This window comes from Pan troglodytes, chromosome 12, assembly GCF_028858775.2.
Source record: "Pan troglodytes isolate AG18354 chromosome 12, NHGRI_mPanTro3-v2.0_pri, whole genome shotgun sequence".
In the NCBI taxonomy this organism is placed as follows: Eukaryota; Metazoa; Chordata; class Mammalia; order Primates; family Hominidae; genus Pan; species Pan troglodytes.
Window position 1 is genome coordinate 23,924,828 of NC_072410.2, and position 10,843 is coordinate 23,935,670.

Below are 10,843 nucleotides of genomic sequence, written 5' to 3' on the forward strand. Positions count from 1 at the left end.
ACTATAGCTGCTTGTTTCCTTACTTAAGTGTTTATTCTCTCATATATCTATCTATCTATCTATCTATCTATCTATCTATCTATCCATCCATCCATCTGTTAATCTATCTATCTATCTATCTATCTATCTATCTATCTATCTATCTATCTATCTATCCATCCATCCATCCATCAAGCTATCCATTTGTTTGAGTAGCTTTTATTATTATTTAGGTAGAGTAAGGCCAACAGATTAGGAGATGACTGCCAATGAAAAGATAATTTTCTATACTCACGGATCCCCGGAGAGGGAGTACATGTCACACCACAGGGGGCCACAAGGGGAATAATTGGCATCAGTCATGAGGCAATCCTCATGTTAAAGGGAGTTCTTCAACCGGAAAGAAAAGAATGTTAAAAAGCAATAAGCAATCATCTAAAATTCACTGATAACAGAGGGTACACAGACACATATAGAATACCCCAACACCCCCAACACTGTAATTGTGATGTATAAGACACATATATTGGTTACATACTCATATATTGAATAGGAAGACTAAAAGACAAACCTATCAAAAATAATAACTATGATGACTTTCAAGAGATAGTATAAAAATATATAAATAGAAACAACAAAAAGTTTTAAAATGGGGATAAAGGATAGTTTTTATTTTCTCTTTGCTTGTTTGTTGTTTTTCTGTGATCAGAATTAAGTTGTTATCAGTTTAAAATAATAGGTTATTAGCTAGGCGTGGTGGCGGGCGCCTGTAGTCCCAGCTACTTGGGAGGCTGAGGCAGGAGAATGGCGTGAACCCAGGAGGCGGAGCTTGCAGTGAGCTGAGATCGCGCCACTGCACTCCAGCCTGGACAACAGAGCAAGACTCCATCTAAATAAATAAATAAATAAATAAATAAAAAATAAAATAATAGGTTATAAGATGTTATTTGCAAGCTGCATAGTAACCTCAAATCAAAAAACCTACAGAGATACATGAAAAATAAAAATCATGAAAAATAAAAATCAAGAAATTAAAACATACTATCAGGGAAAATCACTTTTACACAAAGAAAGACCAAAGGAAGGAGGGAAGAGAGGCTGAAAAAACAACCAGAAACAAATAACAAAATGGCAACAGTTTAAGTCCTTACCTATCAATAACATAGAATGTAAATGGTCTGAACTTTCTAATTAAAAGACATAGAGTGGCTAAAGGAATTAAGAAAAAAGACCCAACTATATGCTGGCTACAAGAAACTCACTTTACCTATAAAGATACACACAGACTGAAAATAAAGGGTTGAAAAAAGATATTACATGCAAATGGAAACCAAAAAAAGAGCAAGAATAGCTACACTTACATCAGAAAAAATATATTTCAAGACAAAAATTATAAAAAAAGACAAAAAAGGTCATTATATAGTGATAAAGGGAGCAAGAGGATATAACAACTGTAAATATATATGTACCCAACACTGGAGCACCCAGATTTATAAAGCAAATATTATCAGAGCTAAAGAGAGAGATAGATTTCAATACAATATTAGCTAGAGACCTCAACACCCACTTTCAGCATTGGACAGACCATCCAAACAGAAACTCAACAAAGAAACATCAGATTAATCTGCACTATACACCAAATGGACACAACAGATATTTACATTTCATCCAATGGCTACAGAATACACATTCTTCTCAGCACATGGATCATTCTAAAGAATATAACATATGTTAGGCCACAAAACAAAGTCTTAAAATTTTTTTTTAATTGAAATAATATCAAGTATCTTCTTAGATCATAATGTAATAAAACTAGAAATCAATAGAAAGAACTCTGGAAACTATACAAATACATGGAAATTAAACAATATGCTCCAGAATGACCGGCAGGTCAATGAAGAAATCAAGAAGGAAATTTAAAAGTCTCTTGAAACAAATGAAAATGGAAACACAACATACCCATACAGGATACAAGAAAAGCAGCACTAAGAGGAAAGTTTATAGCAATAAGCACCTACATCAAAAAAGGTAGGAAAACTTCACATCAAACAACCTAAATGATATGGTTTGGCTCTGTGTCCTCACCCAAATATTGTCTTGAATTGTAATCCCCACATGTTAGAGGAGTGGCCTGGTTGGAGGTGACTGAATCATGGAGGTGGTCTTACCGCTTGCTGTTCTTGTGATAGAATTCTCATGAGAACTGGTTGATAAGTGTGTGGCTCTTCCCCTGCACACACACTCTCTCTCTCTCACCTGCTTCTATGTAAGACGTGCCTTGCTTTCCCTTCACCTTCCGCCCTGATTGTAACTTTCTTGAGGCTTCCACAGCCATGTGGAACTGTGAGTCAATTAAACCTCTTTTGCTTATAAATTACTCAGTCTCAGGTAGTATATTTATAGCAGTGTGAGAACAAACTAATACATTAACAATACATCTTAAATAATTAGAAAAGCAAGAGCAAATCAAATCCAAAATTAGTAGAAAAAAAATAAAGATCAGAGCATAAATAAACAAAAGTGAAACTAAAAAAAAAAAAAATACAGGCTGGGCATGGTGGCTTATGCCTGTAATCCTAGCACTTTGGGAGGCCGATGAGGGCTGATCACTTCAGCTCAGGAGTTCGAGACCAGCCTGGCCAATATGGTGAAACACAATCTCTACTAAAAACACAAAAATTAGCTGGGCATGGTGATGTGCACCTGTAATCCCAGTTATTTAAGAGGCAGAGGCATGAGAATCACTTGAACCCCGAAGGCAGAGGGTAGAGTGAGTTGAGATTGTGCCACTGCACTCCAGCCTGGGTGACAGAGACAGAGCAAGTCTCTGTCTCAAAAAAAAAAAAAAAAAGAATAAATGAACAAATAAATGAAATGAAAAACTGATTTTTTTGAAAAGATAAACAAACTGAGAAACTTTTATCCTGCTAAGAAAAAAGGGAGAAAACTAAAATAAATGAAATCAGAGATTTTAAAAAGAGATGTTACAACTGATACCACAGAAATTCAAAGGATCACTAGAAAGCACTATGAGCAACTATATGCCAATAAATTGGAAAACCTAGAAGAAATGGATAAATTCCTAGATACATACAAGATTGAAACATGAAGTAATCCAAAACCGGAATAGACCAATAACAAGTAACAAGATCAAAGAGATAGTAAAAAGTTTTCCAGGCTGGGCACAGTGGCTCACACCTGTAATCCCAGCACTTTGGGAGGCTGAAGCAGGTGGATCATTTGAGGTCAGAAGTTCAAGACCAGCCTGGTCAACATGGTGAAACCCCGTCTCTACTAAAAGTACAAAAATTAGCCAGCCATGGTGGCACGCACCTGTGGTCCCAGCTACTCGGGAGGCTGAGGCAGGAGAAATGCTTGAAGCCAGGAGGCAGAGAGATTGCAGTAAGCTGAAACCGTGGCATTACACTCCATCCTGGGTGACAGAGCAAGACTCCGTCTGAAAAAAAAAAAAAAAGTTTTCCAGCAAAGAAAAGCCCTGGATCTCATTCCTTTACTGCTGAAATCTACCAAACATTTAAAGAAGAACTAAAATGAATCCTACTCAAACTATTACAAAAAAATCAAGGAGGAGGGAATACTTCCAAATGAATCCTATAAGGCCAGTATTACTCTGATACCAAAAACAGACAAAGACATACCAAAAAAGAAAACTACAGGGCAATACCTCTGATGAACATAGATGCAAAAAAATCTCAATAAAATACAAGCAAACTGAATTCAACAACACATGAAAGTGGTCATTCATCATAACCAAGTGAAATTCATCCCTGGGATGCCAGGGTGGCTCACCATGTGAAATATTTCTACAATAAAAACTATAAAACACATATGAAAGAATGGAAGAGGACACACAAAAAATGGAAAGATAGGCCAGGCATGGTGGCTCACGCCTGTAATCCCAGCACTTTAGAAGGCTGAGGTGGGTGGACCACTATTGGGGGAACCACCCCCAATATTTCACCATAGGTTCTCTTCTATTTTCCCTAAGAGTCGGCCGGTCTGAGAAATAAAGGGAAAGAGTACAAAAGAGAGAAATTTTAAAGCTGGGTGTCCGGGGCAGACATCACATGTTGGCAGGTTCCGTGATGCCCCCTGAGCCGTAAAACCAGCAAATTTTTATTAGCAATTTTCAAAGGGGAGGGAGTGTACAAACAGGGTGTGGGTCACAGAGATCACATGCTTCAAGGGCGACAAAAGATCACAAGGCAGAAGGTGAGGGTGAGATCACAAGGTCAGGGCAAAACTAGACTTACTAATGAAGTTCCATGTCCCGCTGTGCACGCATTGTCATTGATAAACATCTTAACAGGTTTGAGGGCAGAGAACCGGTCTGACTAGAATTCGCCAGGCTGGAATTTCCTAATCCTAGCAAGCCTGGGGGTGCTGCAGGAGGCCAGGGAGTGTTTCATCCCTTATTTGCAACTGCACAAGACAGACACCCCCAGAGCAGCCATTTTAGAGGCTCTCCCTGGGAATGCATTCTTTCCCCAGGGCTGTTAATTATTAATATTCCTTACTGGGGAAAGAATTCAGCGATATTTCTCTTACCCGTTTTGGGTAATAAGAGAAATATGGCTCTGTCCAGCCCAGCCCACAGGCAGCCAGACTTTAAGGTTATCTCCCTTGTTCCCTGAAAATCACTGTTATCCTGTTCTTAAGGTGCCCAGATTTCACATTGTTCAAACACACATGCTTTATGAACAATTTGTGCAGTTAATGCAATCATCACAGGGTCCTGAGGTGACATACATCCTCAGCTTATGAAGATGATAGGATTAAGAGATTAAAGTAAAGACAGGCATAGGAAATTACAAGAGTATTGATTGGGGAAGTGATAAATGTCCATGAAATCTTCACAGTTTATGTTCTTCTGTCATGGCTTCGGCAGATCCCTCCGTTCAGGGTCCCTGACTTCCTGCAACAGATCACCTGAGGTCAGGAGTTCGAGACCAGCCTGACTAACCTGGTGAAACCCCATCTCTAGTAAAAATACAAAATATTAGCCGGGCATGGTGGCGCATGCCTGTAATCCCAGCTACTCCGAAGGCTGAGGCAGGAGAATCATTTCAACCCAGGAGGCGGAGGTTGCGGTGAACCAAAATTGTGCCATTACACTCCAGCCTGGGAAACAAGAGTGAAACTTTGTCTCAAAAAAAAAAAAAAAAAAAAAAGAAAGATATTCCATGTTCATTGATTGAAAAACATCAATGTTGTTAAAATGTTCATATTACCCAATCTACAGATTCAGTGCAATCCCTATCAAAATACCAATAACATTCTTCACAGAAATAGAAAAAATTATCCTAAAATTTATATGGAACCACAAAAGATCCAGAATAGCCAAATCCATCCTGAACAAAAATAACAAAACCAGAAAAACACATTGCCTGACTTTGAAGTTTATTGTAGAACTAGAGATCCGAAACAGCATGGTACTGGTATAAAAACAGACACATAGACCAATGTAACAGTAGAGAATTCAGAAATGAATCCACACATCTACAATGAACTCATTTTTGACAAAGCTGCCAAGAACATACATTGGGGAAAGAACAGTCTTTTCAATAAATGGTGCTGGGAAAACTAGATGTCTATACGCAGAATAATGAACTAGACCCCTATCTCTCACCATATAAAAAAATCAAATCAAAGTGGCTTAAAGACTTAAATCTGACACCTGAAACTATGAAACTACTAAAAGAGAACATTGGGAATTCAAGACCAGCCTTGGCAACATAGTAAGACCTTGTCTCTACAGAAATAAAATAAAAATAGCCAGGTGTGGTGGCTAACACCTATAGTCTCAGCTACTCAGGTGGCTGAGATCGGGGAATCACTTGAGCCCAGGAGTCCAAGGTTGCAGTGAGCTATGAATGCACCACTGTACTCCAGCCTGGGAGACAGAGTGAGACCTTGTTGAAAGAAAGAGAAGAAAAGAGAAATAAATAAATAAAGGAAAAAGGAAGAGAAAAGAGGAGAAGAGAAGAGAAGAGAAGGACATTAAGGAAATGCTCCAAGACATTGATCTGGGCAAAGACTCCTTGAGTAATACCTCAAAAGCACAAGCAACTAAAGCAAATATGGATAACAGGGATCACTTCAAGCTAAAAAGCTTCTGCACAGCAAAAGAAATAATCGACAAAGTGAAGAGACAACCAACAGAATGGGAGAAAATATTTTCAAACTACCCATCTGACAAGAGATTAATAACCAGAATATATAAGGAGGTTAAACAACTCAATAGGAAAAAATCAAATAATCCAATTTTAAAATGGGCAAAATATCTGATTAGACATTTCTCAAAAAAAAAAAAAAGAAGAAGAAGACATACGAATGGCTAACAGGTAGGTGAGAAAATGTTCAACATCATTAATCATCAGAGAAATGCAAATTAAAACTACAATGAGATAATATCTAACTCCAGTTAAAATGGCTTTTATCCAAAAGACAGACAATAACGAATGCTGCCAAAGATGTGGAGAAAGGGAAACCCTTGTACACTGTTGGTGGGAATGTAAATTAGTACAGCCACTATGCAGAACATTATGGAGGTTCCTCAAAAAACTAAAAATAGAGCTACCATATGATCCAGTAATGCCATTGTTAAGTATATATCCAAAAGAAAGACCAGTATATTGAAGAGATATCTGCACTCCATGTTTATTGCATGGAGTGCAGATTTACATTTACACTGCACAATAGCCAAGATTTGGAATCAACTTAAGTGTCTATCAGTGGATGAATGGATAAAGAAAATGTGGTACATATGTACAATGGAATATTATTGAGCCATAAAAATGGAATCCCAACTTTTGCAACAATATAGATGGAACTGTAGGATATTAGGTTAAGTGAAATAACCCAGGCACAAAAAGACAAATTTTGCTTGTTCTCACTCATATGCAAAAACTAACACAATTGAGATCATAGAGATAGTAGAATAATGGTTACCAGAGACTGGGAAGGGTAGTGGGGATGGAGGAAAAAGTATAGATGGTTAATGAGTGCAAAAATATAGAGTGAATAAGATCTAGTATTAGCATAACAGGGTGACCACAGTCAACAATAATTTATTATATACATATTTTTTATTTTATTTTTTAGAGATAGTGTCTTACTCTGTTGCTCATGCCAGAGTGCAGTGGCACAATCATAGCTCACTGCAGCCTCAAATTCTGAGCTCAGGTGATCTTCCTGCCTCAGTCTCCTGAGTAGCTAGGACTACAGGTGTGCACCACCTCACCCAGCTCATTTAAAAAAATTTTTTTGTAAAGAAGGGGTCTTGCTATGTTGCCCAGGCTGGTTTTGAACACCTGGCCTCAAGTGATCCTGCCACCTCAGCCTCCCAAATTTTTCTTGTATAATTAAAAATAACTGAAAATTGAATTGGAATGTTTCTAACAGAAATAATAAATGCTCAAGGTGGTGAATACACCAATTACCTGGATACAATTATTACACACTATGTGCCTGTATCAAAACATCACATGTATCCCATACATTTATACAGCTATTATGTATCCATAATAATTAAAAATAATAATAAAAAAAGAAGTAGGGTCTGATGACCGAGAAGACCCTGGTGGCCAAGATGAGGAAGCACATGGTAGGGGTCGGATGGATGGTGAAGAGGACACAGTGGCCTGAGACTCTGGAGCAGAGGTGGTAAGGCTTACCACCACGGTGGGAGTGAGAAAATGTCTGAGAACAGCTGGGGCAACAGTAGAGAAGGCTGTGCTGGCAGAAGGAAAGCCAGGGATCGGGTGGAAAAAGTGTGGTGGGGCAGGGCCCATTAATCAGGAGGAGACCATGAGGGATAATTGCTGGGAGCCTAGACAGGGGACACAGTGGGCAAACAGACCTGCATGAGGCCCTCCAGCAGGGATGTGACAAACAGGCCTGGTCGGGTCCACTGAGAAGTGAAGGCCTGTGCTCACTGCAGTGAGGAGAACCACCCCATGTCCCCATGTGGAGCAGTCCAGGAAGAGGGGTTTGGAAAGGATCTGGGCTTTTATCAGGTTATTTTGGTGAGTGTTTCAAAAAGTAGGTTTTGCTCTGGATTGGATGCTGTCAGGAGAAAGATAATTCTGTGATTGGTATCTTAATCAATGTTACCTAGAAGGAGGGAGAAATGAAATGAAGCTCAAGCTGTGATTGGCAAAGCTGCAGTGACCCACATTAGCCAGAATAGGTGGATGCTTGGTTATTTTTGTGACTTGAATCACATTCATGTTTTGGTCTGTGCTCAGACATGACTCTAGAGTGGTCTTGTTTTTGCCTTGATCCATTACATTCAGTGCAGCTTTATCTGATGTTGATGTTCTGTGAAATTCCTTATGTTCAACAGAAGAACACCACCTGTGAGGCCAGGCCAGCTCCTGGAAACACCAAGGCCTGAGAGTTCCAGGCCAGTTCCTGGCTGTCAGAAGTAGCTTTTTCTTTTCCTCAATCCCCCTCTTTAGTCAAGGGCAGGTGAAGTCAGGCCACAGAATTCATGACATACAGATTTTCACCACTGTCAAGACCAGGAGGATGTCCCGGAAGCATGGTCTGTAGTTGGGCTAGAGCTAATCCCTTCTCCTGCTGCAGGATGAGCTGTTGAGACCTTTGACTTGACAGTGGGTACAGAGCAGCATTCCAGATTTTGGACAGTGTACATCAACCAACTGTAACAGGCCATTACCAGAAACAAAAGGATGATGAGTCTTATAATGGGTCTTAATGCTGGGATACCAGATTATAAAACCCAGGTGAAGAAACATGTCCCAGAATCCAGATGGGTCTTTTAGGGAGTCAGGTGGCTTTTTTGTTTGTCCTAATATTTTCTGTTTTGCTTGCCCTGTAGTGTGTAAGTACAGCAAGAAATGTTTGTGATAGTATCAAGTCCTCCTTGGCTAGCTGACAGAAAATCAAGGTGTTCAATGGGCCTCAAGATTCCTAGGTCCTGTTATAACGATCTTGTCAGGATTATGTCACTGGCAGGTGGGACACACATTTGAAACATCCTCAGCAATATGCTTAAATTACCCTATCAATCTTGGTTCAATACTTTTGCCAATTCTTCTCTGCTATTGTGGGTAATATCACAAAATAGTTTTGCTAATTTCCATTTTTCTTATGGCCATCTCCTTCCATAACAGCAAAGCGTGTCAAGGCTCTTTAATTCATTGTCAATTCTACAGGGGTTCCTGTAGTGGTCAGGTGATTTTTGTTGTTGTTTCTAAAGCATTGCAAAGTCATACACTACCCCCACATCAAATACCTCCTATTGTATCAATATAAATATTTACTTTTGTAACTTGGCAGATCTGGGAGGGGGCAATTAATTTAGCCAAACTAAATGAATACGATTTCTGAGAAAAGCTTTGACTATGATGATATAGTCTACATAGCATTCCCCCCCCGCCCCCCCCCAGGGGAGTCTGTCGCCCAGGCTGTAGTGCAGTGGCACAATCATAGCTCACTGCAGCCTTGAAATCCCAGGCTGAAGCAATCCTCCCACCTCAGTCTCCTCAGCAGCTGGGACTACAGGCATGTGCTACCACACCCAGCTAAGTTAAAATTTTTTGTTTTGTTTTGTTTTAGACATGGGGTCTCACTATGTTGCCCAGGCTGGTCTCAAACTCCTGGACTCAAGCCATCCCCCCACCTCAGCCTCCCAAGTTGCTGGGATTACAGGCATGAGCCACCATGCCTGACTGTACTTGGCAATTTTTAGTTTCACTTTTTAAGTGTGAATAATCTTAAATCAGTTCTCCAAGGGAATCTCCAAGTCTGTGCAGGGTATGGATCGTTCCCTAAGAGGGGTAAGCAATTATGGGCGGTTGCTTTTTTGGGTGAAGGAAGTGGCTGAGTTTAGAGTGTTGTAATACAGGCCAGTGATGTGTAAAAGCAAAGCAACAAAATTCATGGGAGACTAGGTAAGTAGCTGAAAAATCCTGCGAGTTTACTGTCAGTAGAAGACCCTGTATAGCACAGCATGGGAAGCTGTCAAGTTTAGTGGAAACCCTGGAACTAAATCAACTGAAGTTTTCACTTTTATTGCTACTGCTATAGTTCTCAGATGGGGTGAATATGTCTTGGCTACTGGATCTTACGAAATAAGCAATGGACCCCTGGTGATTTCCACTTAGTTCAATCAGTACCCTAGTGCCTGTTCAGCTTTATAATAAAAAGAAAAGAGGTATGGAGGACTGGTGAATCTAGAATAATGGAAATAATCTTTTGGGAGACAGTAATTGTACCGCTCTGTTTTTCTTTTTTCTTTTTTGAGACAGGATCTCGCCCTGTTGCCTAGGCTGGAGTGCAGTGGTGCAATCATAGTTCATCACAGCCTCAAACTCCTAGACTCAAGTGATCCATCTTGCCATCCCAAAGCGCTAGGATTACAGGCATGGGAGTGGGGTGGGGAGTCGGGGTGTGCACCATGTTCAGCTGTTTATATTATCTTTAAAGTGACCAACAAATTTTCTTTTTTCCAGGTATTACGGAAAACTAGAGAACAGGAAATGAAGAATTGTTCATTTTTCTTCTTGAGCACTTATTTCATGTCATTTAATAATTTTGAGGCAAAAAATAAACAGAAATAATATCCAAAGACATTTTCAGTTTGTTAATTGATTGCCATTCTAATACATAAAGGTAAGAATTTTAGTGACCAGTGTTTTGTATCTGACTCTTATTTTAGAATTTCCAGTGTTCCAAGGATTCCTTATTAATTAATTCCCTCAGGTCTTGAAAGAAAAGTTTTGATATAGAAAAGCAGATTTTGACAAATATACACAAAGAGTGGCAAATGGTTTAGACAGTAATTTGGACCCTTGAAAATTTTATCAAGCTGTGT

At 39.4% G+C, this 10,843-nt stretch overlaps 1 protein-coding gene across 1 annotated transcript in view; it reads right to left on the reverse strand.

Moving 5' to 3' along the window:
- Positions 1 to 275: 275 nt before the first annotated feature.
- Positions 276 to 10,843, reverse strand: part of MRPL30 (mitochondrial ribosomal protein L30) — a 28,714-nt gene continuing 18,146 nt past the window's right edge. Inside the window, exon 7 of the transcript XR_001715950.4 lies at positions 276 to 369. The gene's annotated coding sequence lies outside the window, so the exon portion shown is untranslated. The remainder of the gene's footprint in view (positions 370 to 10,843) is intronic.